General features: G+C 41.3%; 1 long non-coding RNA gene across 7 annotated transcripts; it reads left to right on the top strand.

Moving 5' to 3' along the window:
• The first annotated feature begins 2,666 nt into the window (after positions 1–2,666).
• On the top strand, positions 2,667–12,220 carry LOC123090718 (uncharacterized). Of its 7 annotated transcripts, XR_006442552.1 has the most exons (10): positions 2,667–3,042; positions 3,112–3,326; positions 4,109–4,294; positions 4,380–4,453; positions 6,673–6,789; positions 8,259–8,325; positions 9,229–9,403; positions 9,868–9,941; positions 11,031–11,101; positions 11,523–12,220. It is a non-coding gene; the product is annotated as an uncharacterized lncRNA (long non-coding RNA). The 7 variants fall into 7 exon arrangements; XR_006442550.1 differs by adding an exon at positions 4,539–4,692 and having other exon boundaries at positions 6,673–9,403; XR_006442549.1 differs by having other exon boundaries at positions 6,673–8,325.
• The last annotated feature ends 672 nt before the right edge of the window (positions 12,221–12,892 follow it).

Here is a 12,892-nt window from a genome sequence, read left to right on the forward strand (position 1 = left end):
GCGTCTAGCATCGTTGGTGGGCGTGTGGAGGTGTGCCTCCGGTGGATCTATCTTTGGTGGATTTGTTCGGATCTCATCATTGTTCGTCTACATTTGTGTGTCTTCGGATTGTATCCTTCTGATCTAGATTATTCTTCATCTGTGGCGGTTGCTGTTCTGGTGCGCTGGTCCTACGGGGCCTTAGCACGACGACTTCCCGACTGTCTACTACAATAAGTTGTGCCCGACTCCGGTGATGGAGGGGCGATGACGGCGGCGCGCCTTCGGCTCGCTTCAGTGCTTGTAGTCGTCGCTAGGTGGTCTATGGATCTGGATGTAATTTCTATTATTTCTGTTATTCATTGTACTGCCATATATTGAAGATGAATAGATCAGAAATTTTCTCACAAAAAAAACTTTCAAATGGTTGAATTGCACGGAAACCAATACACCTTATATTCTGAAACAGAGGGAGTATAACTAACGCGTCGTTTAATAGCAAAATATTTTTTAAGTATTATTACAATACCATAGTTTTTAGTATAACTAACTCCCCGTTTAATAGCAAAATATTTTTTAAGTATTATTACAATACCATAGTTTTTTTAACTACCATAGTTTAATTACTATGAGCTAAAAGGGTCGGTCGCTTGCAATTCTAATACTTGTGGTGGTGTCAGCTAAAAAATTAGTGTCATTGGTATTATCAATTAAGAAGAAAAAAAGGAAAATAATAAAACAAATAATGAAAAAAATTGCACACAATTTACATAGAAATCGCTCATTTTTATAATAAGCTAGAAGAAGCATATAATATTCAAATTTTCTTAAAAAGAAGTTTCTAAGTAGTAAAGAACAAAGAAATATAAAAATAAAAAAATCATAATAATGATTTTTTAAGGAAGAATGAATTAGTAGAATTGTATTACCCATTCAAACAAAATAAAACAAAATAAAATGAAAACTTAAAAAAATAAAAATAATGAAGTTTCCTAAGAAATAATAAATTAGTGGCATTGATATTACCATTTCAGAAGAAATAAAATGAATAATAATAATAAGAACAATAAAGTTCTCTGAGAAAGAATAAATTAATGGCATTGGTACTACCCTTTCAGAAAAAACAAAATAAAAAACTTATTTTTTTAATAATCAAGTGTTTTAAAGAAGGCCGAATTACTGGCATTGCTATTTTCCTTAAAGAAGAAATAATATGTAAAACAAACTAATGACAAAGTTTGCACACATTTTACAAAGGATTTGCGCTTTATTATAATATGCAAAAATAAATATATATTAGTGGATTTTTTTGCAAGAAGCAAAGTTTTCTATTGAAGTAATGAATTAGTGGCATTGGTATTACCCTTTAAGAAGAAGAAAAATGAAATAAAAATCGAACAATATCAAAATAATGAAGGTTTCTGTGGCAAAATCATTTAGTGGCATTGATATTACCCTTTAAGAAGAAAAGAAAAGAAAAGAAAGAACAAATGTAAAAAAATTCACACGTTGCACAGAATTTGCGTTTTTTGTACAACAATAAACATATAATAGTGATTTTTTGCCAAAAAAATGGTTCCTAAGAAGGAATTTACTACTGTCATTAGGTTTACCCTTGAAGAAAAAAAAGGTAAAAATAAATAAATTGAAAATATGCAACGATGAATTAGTAGCAATAGTATTGCCCTTTAAACAAGAAAGATAACAAAAGTTTTAAAGAGCTTGCACACAACTTTGCTCTTAAATTGCACTTTTTATAATATGCAAACAATAATCATATAATAGTTAAATTTCTGCACATATTACTTAGTATTCATGTGTGTGCATAACACCCACCCAACATCCCAAAAACACACACAAAAGAGAAATAAAAACCAACTAACAAAGAAAAACAAAAACATAGACACATAAGACAGAAGAAAAAAAAGAAGAAAAAGCTAGGAGCGATGGATCACACTGTTAATGGGCTCCGACCCTGTAATAAATCGATTGACCCAAATATGGGGTCTGTTGAAACAAACAAGCCCAGCCCAACAATTAGCATAGGCCAGGAAAAATATGCAGCACGAACCTCAGAGCAATAATCAACGGCCAAGAAATTGACTGACTTAAATTTAAAATTCAGGCAACTTACAGGTAGCTAAAGTGGAAGAAATCAAGAAAGAGTGCGTGCACACACCATCGATGCTGATTAACTGCGCACATGCATCCATCAATCTAGCTGCGTACGAAACATGTTCATCCCACAAGGAAGAATCATGTGAAACGTGAATACACATATTTTCTTATTGTGTGCACGGTTTGGTTTCCGGTATGCTCTGGTTTCATTAGCAAAAAGGAAAATACAATGGAGGGAATTCAAGGATTGGCAGTCCACTGAAAGTCAAGGATTTCAGATATATCTCCCTAGTGCACATTCTTATCCAGAGATAAGAATAGAAGCTCTCCTTCCGGCTCCTCAGCGATTTGGGCTTCCTGACCGTTGGATCGGGTGGCTTGATCGAATCTGGGCCGTCGGACCGACCCCTGGAGCGACCTCCTCCGTCGGATAAAAAAAAGTTACTGCTGGAATGAATAGTTACTCCCGTTTCGTGCCACCGCTCGTAAATAGTCTGCCCGCCGGGGGCATTTTCATCATTTCGCTCACAGGGGGTATAAAAGGGCCGGCTCCCGTGGTGAACCCTAGCCTCCTCCTCTCCCCTCCCGCGCGCCTCCTCTCCCCGCGTCCCAGCCCCCGCTCGCCCCGCCCTCTCCCCTTCCTCTCCCTCCCTCAGACCTCGCCGCCCCGCTCACATCGCTGCCGCCGAAGCCCTCAGACCACGCCGCGGTGGACCTCTCTCCTCCCCGCCCCGCCCGTCCCGCTCGCCGTGGCCGTGGCCGATGACCGCGGCCCCGCCGTCCCGCCCCGCCCGCCGCGGCGGCCATGGACGAGCTCGAGCTCGACAGGGGAGCAACGGGGAGAGGAACATGAGGCTAGGGGGAGGAAGAAGATGGCCACCGCCGCCGGATCACCGCCGCGCCTCTGCTTCAACCCTAACCCTAGCGTTGCTGCTGCTGCTCAAGGTGCGTCCATTTCGATTTGCTACTGGCCCCTCCCCTCCCCTCATGCTGCTGCTGCTCTTGGTCACACAGGTGCACGCATGCGTCCAACGGTGAACCCTAGCCTCGGACGGCAGCAGCGCCCATCACCAATGACAGCAGCGACAGGAGCAGCCAGCAGCTCGGGTGCACCTATCTCTTCCAGGAGCACGGCGCCCACCCCACCCACTACCCCTTCCCCCGCCAGCCATGGGAGCTGGTGGCCTGCCTCTCCCTAGATCGTGACCTGAAGCCGGCTCAGACTTCAGGTGAGTACCTCTGTTCCTCCACCCCTGCTATCTCTTGTGCTCTGAGCGAAATGTCCATCAAACTAGTGTCAATTTTGGGGTCTGCATGAGGCTTCCAGGCCATAATTTATGTATCAAATCTTTCATGTAGATGATGTAACAGATGCCTGTTATTAGATGATTTTTTTGCCATTTAAGATGGCAAATAAATTTATCAATTGTTTCTTCTATGATGGATGGTGAACAGAGGATAACAACATGAACGGTCGTGATTCAGTATTTTGTGCACTCAAATTATTGAACAGAAGGGGCAAGAAGGAAATAATTATGTTATTTGTATGAACTGTGTGTGTGCTTTCTTCAGGATCCGATTGAGAAAGTTTAGGTCCAGATGACAAGAAATAAAATATGCAAATCCCATGTTTTTTAAGGATTTTTGTTTGTTAATTCAATGGTCCACTTCTAAACTGTTTGATTTTCAATGGTGTTGCTGTTCAAGTAGTGGGTTTGTTCATGATGCACATGGGGAATAACATGATTTTTGTGGTGAATATGTGGGAACTGTCATGATTTTAAGGATTTCCCTTCTTTCTTCCTCTTGCTGATATAAATTATGTTTTTAGCATTTTTTTGGTTAGAATGTTGCTGCTCCTAACCACTGGTTATATTTTTGCTAGGTTAGATAAGATTTACTTACATTAAATGAAGTAAAATGATGTCCTGCTATTTTACAGAGTGAACAAAAAAAAATATGCAAGAGCATATGTCATAAGGTAATAACCTTCGTTTGTTAACCACGACAGGACTATGTTTAAACATTCAACAACTCTGGCCAACATATGAAACAAGACCAAGTCTCGCATGGGGATGCAACCCATCCTCTGCTTGCTTCCAGCACGGCGCCGGCCGGATCCACCTCGGCCACAACCACGACACCGGCATTGGCAGCCATGTGCTTCTTCTCCATCACCACAAAATGAGAATGCAAGGTCTCTATTCTGCTCCCCCTCCCCCTCTGCTTGCTTGTTTTGATTTGGCCGCTCCCCTTCCTCCCTCACTCCCTGATGCACGCAGGCACAAGCAAGGGAAGACCATCGCTTCGCTCCTCTGGGCCGCCGCTGCTACAACCCTACTGGACGCCATGCAAGGTATCTCTCTGCTTCCTCTCCTTCTCATGCTATGCTTTGCTTGTCCACACCCACCAATTTGGTTACTGCAACTTTCGTTCTTCAGAGAGGAGAAATTATGCAGAATTCTGAATCTTTAACTGTGGTCTGAGAAGAAAATCGAATCTTTCTTCAGAGAGTAGTCGTGTTGTGACAAAGAAATCTGAAACAATGAATGTCTGTGACCTCTGCAAGTCGCGGACGTTGTGGAGCTGGACGAGGTTTAATCCCCAGTCTTATTTATCTATGCCTACATATGTTGTGCGGCTGCAAGGAAAGATTACTCCGTCTAATATTAGTGCTACATTGCCTACTCAATAGTGTCCTTTTTTTCTTCTGAAATTTAGCTGCAGTCATGGATCACTAACCTGTACATTATGTTACATCTCACGGTTATCTGACTTGCTTATGCAATATATCTCTATCATTATATTTTATATATATATATATATATATATATATATATATATATATATAGACACGCTAAACTAAGCCAGAGCGCATTATAGGCTATCGTACGCGCCGGCTGCCCGACCGAGTCTCTCAACTACTCTAATTAGTCCGCTCCGCGCGCCTCCTTACCGATTGGAAATTCACCGTAGAAAACTAATGGGACATGGTAATGGACTTTAATCATTACTACGGCTCTCCACTGTTGGATAATAAAATTTGCTATGTCTTCACTGCAATAAACGAATGGAACACAGTAGTGGACCCTAATCATTACGACTCTCCACCATTGGATGGTAAAATTTGCTATGCCTGTTCAGGCCTATTTGCACGTAGTAATGTGTTCATAAAACGTAGTTGCAATTTGTGAAGGGAACATAGTAATCAGGTTATTAAATTCTTCGGCCAATTTTGCGCAAAAAATAATAAACCAAGGTAGATCAGTCGTAAGCTTAAAATATTTTATGTTTATTTAGGCTTCTTTAATTCTCACTAGTACGTGATTTTCCGCCATACCACATCGTAATGCAGTTACCACATCGTAATGCAATTACTAGCACCTACTGTACCTAGTAGGATTCATGCATAGAGTGGTAACGCTGTTACCATAGGTACATTTTCCATTTAAATAAAAAAACTAATATTCAATGTCAGCCATTAGCCACGTACATGGTAATTGTATTTCTGACATACAGTAAACCAATTACTAGAGGAACCGTTCACCGGCGCTTACTTTTTCCAAGCGTTGGCTAGAAACCACCTATTGTTATTCGCACACTCTTTTAACATAGTAAACCAACTACTATGTGTTCACCTTATTTTACAATCAGAGGACTGACTGCTGCACAGCCTCGTAATGGATTTACTGCTGCAATGCCTCGTAATGTACTAGTACTTCGTTGACCATGTACCCTGATATGATTACCGTCATTAGTAGATGGTGGGTTCAAGTGTCTAGTGTTGCGGGGCGGAGATAGGGCGCTGACTACGGTAAAAGAATTTAATCAATTACTATTTTTTGTATTGCTTGTTACTTCCATTTCCTAATCCATAGGGAGGAGGAACAAGCGGCCCGTCGGGTGGGTCATTAGCGACCAGCATACGGTTAGGCGAGCGCAGTTTAGCGCCACCGTGTGTATATATATATATATATTAATTCATGGAGAAATACATTTTTTGCTATGCTGCTCGAGATGTACGCCCTCTGTTCCATATGAGCCGAGAGGATATTTTAGAGGTTTCTGTTTTCTCATATAGGTTTCGTAGTTATATTTTGGTTAGAATGTTGCTGCTCCTAACCACTGGTTATGTGTTTTTGGGACAAGGTGCTTTGTACATTATGATTGCTTATATATGTGTCATGGTTTAAATGTATTTAAAATCAATTTGTTCGGGCTGAGATCCATTCTATATTATGCGAGCCATTTCTTCATTTCAATATGATGCTATCTTTTTTTCATTTCTTTTGGTCTAGGACAAAGGGTATGTGGATGTTTCTGTTAAGATAAAAGACTGAATTAGATGCAATCTTTGAGAAAAATTTACATCCTTCCACTATTCCTATCTTTGTTTTGTTATTTTTGCTATTTCAGACAACGGGATACACCACCTTGATGAAAATATATTTACCTAAAGATTTTATTTGTTTGGATACAAACTCTGAATTCAAAAGAAAAACATGAATGTCGTGATAGCGGTGGAAGAAACACTCTTAATTGTTTCTAATAAATAACGATGCCTTTCTTATACAGGTTTTTTGGTGCGTTTGTGCTCGTCGGCGGGACGGTGCAAGGCGCAACTCCGACGTGGTTCCTTGCCGGTTGGACGGCGTTCACGCGCAACCCCGGCGTGCACTGAGTACTGCCTCGGTGAGCTCCATCTTCCTCCTGCTCCTCTGCTTCGGCTACTGTATGGGACATGGCCATGGCTATATTGATCCATCCATCCATCCAGAAATAAGAATAGAAGCTCCTCAGGCCGCACCACAGCGATTTGGGATTCCTGACCGTCGGATCAGGTGCCTTGATCGGATCTGGGCCGTTGGGTCGACCCCTGTAACGACCTCGTCCGTCGGATAAAAAAAAGTTACTACTGGAATGAATAGTTACTCCCATTTCGTGCCACCGCTCATAAATAGCCTGCCCCGCCGGGGGCATTCTCGCCATTTCGCTTTGTCTGTGGCGGTGGCGTTCGTGCTAGGGCGATGATGATTAACTGTGGCTGGAATAAGTGTGCCTTTGAGCAATCAAGGCACCTGTGGGTATCAAGTTGGATCCTCCCTGTTGTCTCTAGAATCCTTTTTGATCCTGTGATACCTATTGATCTGTCCTTGGATGGTCATTCTTGTTGAGTGATAACCAGGGCAGCTCCATTGTGTAAACAGATTGATCTGGTGATAAGAGATGATGGGGATAGGTTATATGATCGAGAAAAGGCGAATTTGAGCCCACTATGCAATAAAACTACAGCTACCTCCCCTAATGTGTGTAGTATTGAAGGCAAAAGAGAACTTTTAATGTCTTGCTACTTTAAAATTCCAAAAAGGTGCATTCTTCCTTTGCTGGTTACTTAACCATGATTTTTTGTTTTGCTTTGGTTCTGGTTGAGATACTAAAGGTTGTTTATATATGAAAATAATAGACACTTGTAGTTTTGTATGCCTCACCTGTAGCTTAGGATCCAGTGTTGTAATGTTTTGCCTGGGTAAAAATAACTCTAATCAATAATAGTGGTTCTATCCTTCTGATTTGAACTGGGAGAGGGCCACTGATTCTTGATCTTAAGGTGACCCTATTTTTCTATGCCTCATGCTCATGCTGCTCCATGTTCCCTTTTAAAGATTCTTGCTTGCATTTTGGGTTGGTCTTCTGCTCTATGTTCCCTTTTAGCATTTCTTTCCGCTGTTGATGCATTCCCTTTTTTGTATATTACATGTTCTTTTGTATCTCATTCTGCATGTAACATAACTAAATAATACATTGAGATGAAAGGTTATATATGATATCATTGAGAGGAGCATGCCAACATCCCTACCTCCCTCTTCAACTCCCACCCAACACAATTGTGGTGAGCTCCCCCTCTCATCTACCTGCTATTTGTACCTTCGGTTTTGGATGCATACAAATTGTGTATGCCATGACTGAAACTCGAGCAGCAAATTGTGTGTGTGTGTGTGTGTGCGCGCGCACACATCACGTTTTTGTTTAATTTTGGATGGCTCAAACCGGCTGGAGCCAACTTTGTGTGTGTGTGAGTGCGCATCCATTGCATGTAAAAATCTTGTTTTTTCCAAACTCTTCTACTGTCGGATATGTAGATAAATTGCTTATTTGGGCAGTTGTAGTACTCCATGCGATTGTCAAGGATCTGCACTTTCATCACACTAAATGTAGTTGACTAAAAAGGTAAGTTATGCCTTCTCTCTCGCTAATCAATTTTCTCTTGGCTATTCTTTCTTTGCAAATGATCATATTTTGTGTATTTTCACTATGTATTCTTGTATCTATATATGTTGAGCAGATTGTTTCCTCTATGACCATGATTCTATATGATTACTGAGGTCTCTAACCTTCTCTTCTTTCCTAATTAGAACATGATACTAATCTGATGTATCTCCTATTTGCGATGACTATTAAATATGGAGTTTCTGTGTTGTCTAATGAAGCAGTCAAGTATGCAATCTGAGCAGAATATCATTAAAAGGTCATTGACCCAACAAATTGAACTTAATCTGAACCTCCCCTGTTCCTGCTAAATATCCCTATTTTTCTGAACTTAACAAAGAACAACATCATATATTAGATCAGCACACAAGTGAACCAGAAAGCATTTTATTCAGTCTTGGTACCCTTAGTGTAAAATTATTCCTTACTGGTTGGGGATTTGGAGGTGCAGTATGTGGTTGGCGAAGGATTTTTTTTCTCCTAGGCTCCACACATTCTCTTCCATCTAAAACAACCGATGCGGTCAAGTGGTGTAGTAGTTGATGGTCGAGAGCTAAAATCAGGGCACTGTTTTGTTTTAGGATTTGTGTAATCTTTAGATCCACCTTTACCATCACAATTATTTGCCTGAGCTCTGGTGATTACTCCCAAGGATTACCCCACCAAATAACATTACCGAGGTATCACTGTGTGTCTGGCTGTTTATTCATGTGTAGTACTACAGTGTGTGGCCTTCTCTGTTTTGTCAAATGCCAGTACTTGCTTTGTGACCCTTGATGTATCAACCTGTAACCCTTTGAAACATGACCTGTTGCCTATTGGTATTACTGATATAAAAGAGATATTTTGTTTTTGCTGATGCAGGAGGGCAGCAGCCTCGACGCGGCGATCACGTCGCTCCTTAGCGTGGAGATGTAGTGCCACCTGGCCGGCAGAAGGAAGTCCGCCGATCGTCGAGATCTGCTTCAAGGATGGCGCCTGGAAGAAGCTCAATGACCAGATCATCGTCCTCTCCAAGAGGAGGGGTCAGTTCAAGCAGGTAGAACTAGCTCACCATTGCTAGCTGCTCCTCCCACTTTCTTCTTTGACTGTGTCAAACTTGAGCCTGTAGCTACTATTCAGATATCGTGTCAGTTAATCTTCAAAAACAGAGGTGAGAATTATATGTTTGGACAATGTAATGGTTACTTTAATATTGAGATGTCGAGGGTCGTTCCCGAGCTCCATATTTAGTTATTGGATGCTCATATACCAAGGCGCGCTCCCGATCTGTAGTTATTTCTTCATCACCACAGGATGTTTGTTGTTTATTCTTCTTACCCGTGTCGGTATTCTGTTTGTCCTTTATACTCGAAAGATATATATGACAAGCCCTATTAGTATTTAGTAAGCAGAGGCAAAATGGGTTGGTCTGGCGCGGTGCTTATTTGTTTTGGACCGTCTAAATTCTGGTTAACTGCAGCTCATCCATGGTTGTACCTTTTCCTCTTTTTCCCCTTGCAGGTTGGTCCGCTGTCTACAGGTGCTCGTTATTCTGGCCAGTTTGTCGTGCTCTATCTTCGACCACCTCTTTGCAGGTTGTCCCCTTCTCCCCCTCTCTTCTATGCTTTCCAGGCCTAGGCTTACATTTCTTCCTGCTGTTAGATTTTGTTTGGACAATGGATGTATCTGCTTTTTGTTCTCTTATTGGTAGAAGCCTAGAATCTAAAACTATTATCCCCTGCCTTTATTTTTGTGCTTGCGGCATTTGGAATTGGGCATTTTGGTCACTTCTATAGATCCTGGTAGGACCTAGGATTTTTTGTACCTTTCTGCTATGTCCTAGAAGTAGCGTGTTGATTTGTTTGTTGGAACTGCTCGCATGTGTCGTGTTGTTGGGGCTACCAGACAAACCAATATCGTTCTAGATATGGTTTATAAAAAATGTTCGTTGGTCTGTACCTAAAGTAGTATGTTGTTAGGAAGACATTAACTGGGCTGGTCAGCTTGGCCTGTGTCCATTCTGTCTGCTTATTTTTGAATCTCATCTAGGTTTATTTACTCTTTTAGGTTCTTACTTTAGTTATCATGGATCCTTAGGTTTGTTTGATTTAATGGAATTGGGACCTGCATGTTTTGCCTATTTCAGTGAATTTAGATCATATTCTTCTTAGGCACTAAACTTCTTTGCAAAGAATGTGTGGAGAGGTGGTTTAGCTCTCTGAGATGGTCGTGCTCAAATTTACACGGGGTGGCTGTCTCTCTTCTATACATTGTTGTCTCCTTAGGAGATTGAAGAGCTTCTCTTGGTTGCATTCATTACTAAAACATGGATGTTTCAGAGCAAGTAGCACGCCATGGATTTAAATGTTCAGTTAACTTTGAATTTGTTGGAGTTACTAAAACATGGAGTTAAATTCACAGTACCTATGAATTTAATTTTTTGAGTACTCCAAGCATGTTTGATATCAAAAAATGTTTGATACAATATGTAGTGCCATCATCTCATGATTCTGCTCATGGTTTCTTTTTTACTGCCATGAATGTATTTTGAGTAAATCAACTGAATTTTAATTCAGTTCACAATGCACACAATTTTGGTGACTCTTGCGTGCTCAAGCTTTGCATCGTTTGGACGTGTGCCAATTCCTTGATGGATTCATGCTGGTCCTTGTGTTGCATTGCAGTAACTTTTTCCCGCCTTGCTGGAGGAGATGAAGCACATGGCAAAGCAGGAGTTCATTGCGCACTTAAGAAGGTATAGCAGTGACCAATTTCGCCTGTAGTAGTAACTCTTTCCTGCCTTTGCTGCATTTTTCTCTTCACTACAGTATACTGCACCATTAGTGATGCAACACCAACAATCACCATTTCAAAGAACTAGAGATCATTTGTACTCCTAATTGTATGCATACATGGAAGAAAACCCCAAATTGAAATTAGAATTACCTGTTGATAGCAAATTGGCATTTAACCCTGGTCAAAAAAATGAGAGATCAATTTGCAAGAGTTGGATCAATTTGCATGTGTACTGTAATTTTTAATTTTTTCAGGCGTACTTCTCTTACAGATCAATTTGTCAATTTTCAAGCCAACTTGTCGATTTATAGGTTACATTAGACAGAACTTCTTTTATAGATCAAGTCATGTTTCTCACCATCCTCCTCATCACGTAGCAGAGGAGGCGTCCTGGAGCACGGTGGAGGCATTTTGGACGTGGAGCACGGCCTTGCGGTTCCTCGCCTAGGGAGGCCATGCGAGAAACTTGGGGCAGCAAGGTACTGCCTCTTGCTGCTCCTCCCCCATGTCTGGAGCTCGCCTGGAGCTCCCCCACGCCTTGAGCTCGCTAGAGCAGAGGCCTACGAAGCGCTCCCTGGGGCAAGGCCTGGGGCGATCTGCAGGGAGGAACAGAGGCCTGGAGCTGCGGGGAGAAGAGGTCTGAAGCTGCAGGGAGGAGCAGAGGCCTGGAGCCGGCGGCGAGCTCTGGAGGCGACGACGCGAGGAAGGAGCGAATCACGAGGGAGAGGGAGGAGCGGATCGCCAACTTTTGAATTGTATAAGGATGTAATTGAAAAATGTTGTTTAGTTCAAAATGTGTCGGTTGCGACAGATATTTCAGGACGGAGAAAGTACTATTGACATAGATACACTTTATTTATCAAGGATTTTTGTATATCATATTATCATAGGAAAATGATCTATGTATGCACTTTTTATGGTCATGTACAGTTCAGAGCCAGTGTTATTTATCAAACACATAATTTAAATAAGGCTTGTGAAAAAATTGCCCATTGAAATGATCACTTTGGATTGGTAGTGTCAAAAGGATGCAGAACATTTGTAACATTTCTTCCCATATTCATGAGACTTTCACTCTGTTGTTGCATTAGTCAAGTTTAATTTCATTATATATGTGTGCATGTATCAGTTCTCATATGTAAAGTGATATATTTAAGAATATGAGAAATTTTGCCAAATTTGGTAGGCACAAAACAGAGGCATCCGGAAGCATGACAAACGTCATGGTATTTTGTTGGTCATTTTTTGCGTCGCATCTCAAATGGAATGGCACTCATGGAGGCAATTGAACCAAGCTATCTATTGTATGCCTAACTATGGCTTTATAGTTATATCGCCTCTGGTGCCAATGTTTTCTTCTTAGCCCTGAACCCGATAATCGGTTATCCTGTTACATGTTCTAAACTTGCCTTCGTATAAATGCATCATGCCGTTTAATCTTCCGTCACTTGACCATATCGTTGGGACCGGCACCCTCGCGCGTTGCCGATCTAGTTAAGATTATCTCAAAAGGTGCTGGGCAGTCGGCTTCAACACTTTATCCCAGATCCTATTCATCATATATATATATGCAGTCAGTATTTATTAGGGGCAGATTCATTACTATGGAAAATTTCATCCGCGCCTCCGAGATGAGATGGTTCAAACAGCGGTTAAGAGGAAGCTAGGAATGATGGTCTTAAAATTAGACTTCCAAAAGGCTTTTGACAGGCCGGAGTTTCCCTGAGAACCTGAGAACTGGCTTAGAACC

This window comes from Triticum aestivum, chromosome 4B (genome assembly GCF_018294505.1).
Source record: "Triticum aestivum cultivar Chinese Spring chromosome 4B, IWGSC CS RefSeq v2.1, whole genome shotgun sequence".
NCBI classification, from domain to species: domain Eukaryota; kingdom Viridiplantae; phylum Streptophyta; class Magnoliopsida; order Poales; family Poaceae; genus Triticum; species Triticum aestivum.